Source organism: Lactuca serriola, chromosome 1 (genome assembly GCF_051521515.1).
Source record: "Lactuca serriola cultivar US96UC23 chromosome 1, Lser_US96UC23_V15, whole genome shotgun sequence".
Taxonomy (NCBI): domain Eukaryota; kingdom Viridiplantae; phylum Streptophyta; class Magnoliopsida; order Asterales; family Asteraceae; genus Lactuca; species Lactuca serriola.
Genome location: NC_136408.1, coordinates 82,210,432 through 82,211,168, shown reverse-complemented (window position 1 = coordinate 82,211,168; position 737 = coordinate 82,210,432). Strand labels below are relative to the sequence as shown.

General features: G+C 41.0%; 1 non-coding gene across 1 annotated transcript; it reads right to left on the bottom strand.

Annotated features, from left to right (window-relative positions):
* Positions 1-238: 238 nt before the first annotated feature.
* Positions 239-345, bottom strand: LOC145080655 (small nucleolar RNA R71). The gene has a single exon (XR_013695249.1). It is a non-coding gene; the product is annotated as a small nucleolar RNA R71 (small nucleolar RNA).
* Positions 346-737: the final 392 nt, after the last annotated feature.

Below are 737 nucleotides of genomic sequence, written 5' to 3'. Positions count from 1 at the left end.
ATATCCCATTTTTTGGGAAAGATCATGAGGATGCTATCTAGATGAAGTCAATGACATTACAGATTACTTCAATGTCCCAAATGTCAATAGAAACACCTTCTTGCTTAGGATGCTTCCCATTACTTTCAAGGGAGCTGCTAAAGATTGGCTAAAATCACTTCCACCGGGCACAATCACCACTTGGGCTCAAATGCGTGAGCAATTTCAGGACCAGTTTTGCCTACCATCCAAGATAGCTAAACTCAAGAAGGCAATAGCCAACTTTGAGCAACAGCCGGGGGAGTCATTATACGAAGCATGGGAGCGGTACAAGGGCTTGCTCAGAAATTGCCCTCAGCATGATCTAAATGTGCAACAAGAGCTGAAGGCCTTCAACACAAAGCTTGTCTGCCCTTTTGACTTCATCATAAAGTTGGTCTGCTACTTGGCCTTAATATAAAGTTGGTTCCCCCGAATCTATTGGTCTTCAAAAAAAAGTTGGACTGCCCTCAACTCCCCACACAATATATATTCACACATATATAACATACAGACAATTCAACAATCCCACGGGCTACTAACTAAAGTAGTCTAGCGGCCTAATTACATACTACAGGGAAACTATGTCCTAACATACAAAGGATATATATACTAGAGTACATAATATATGAGAAAACTCACCTAGACAGTTATTCACATGATTGACAACTATTTGGGCGATTCTACTAGCGATCCAATCTGGTTGGTAACGCACTTAA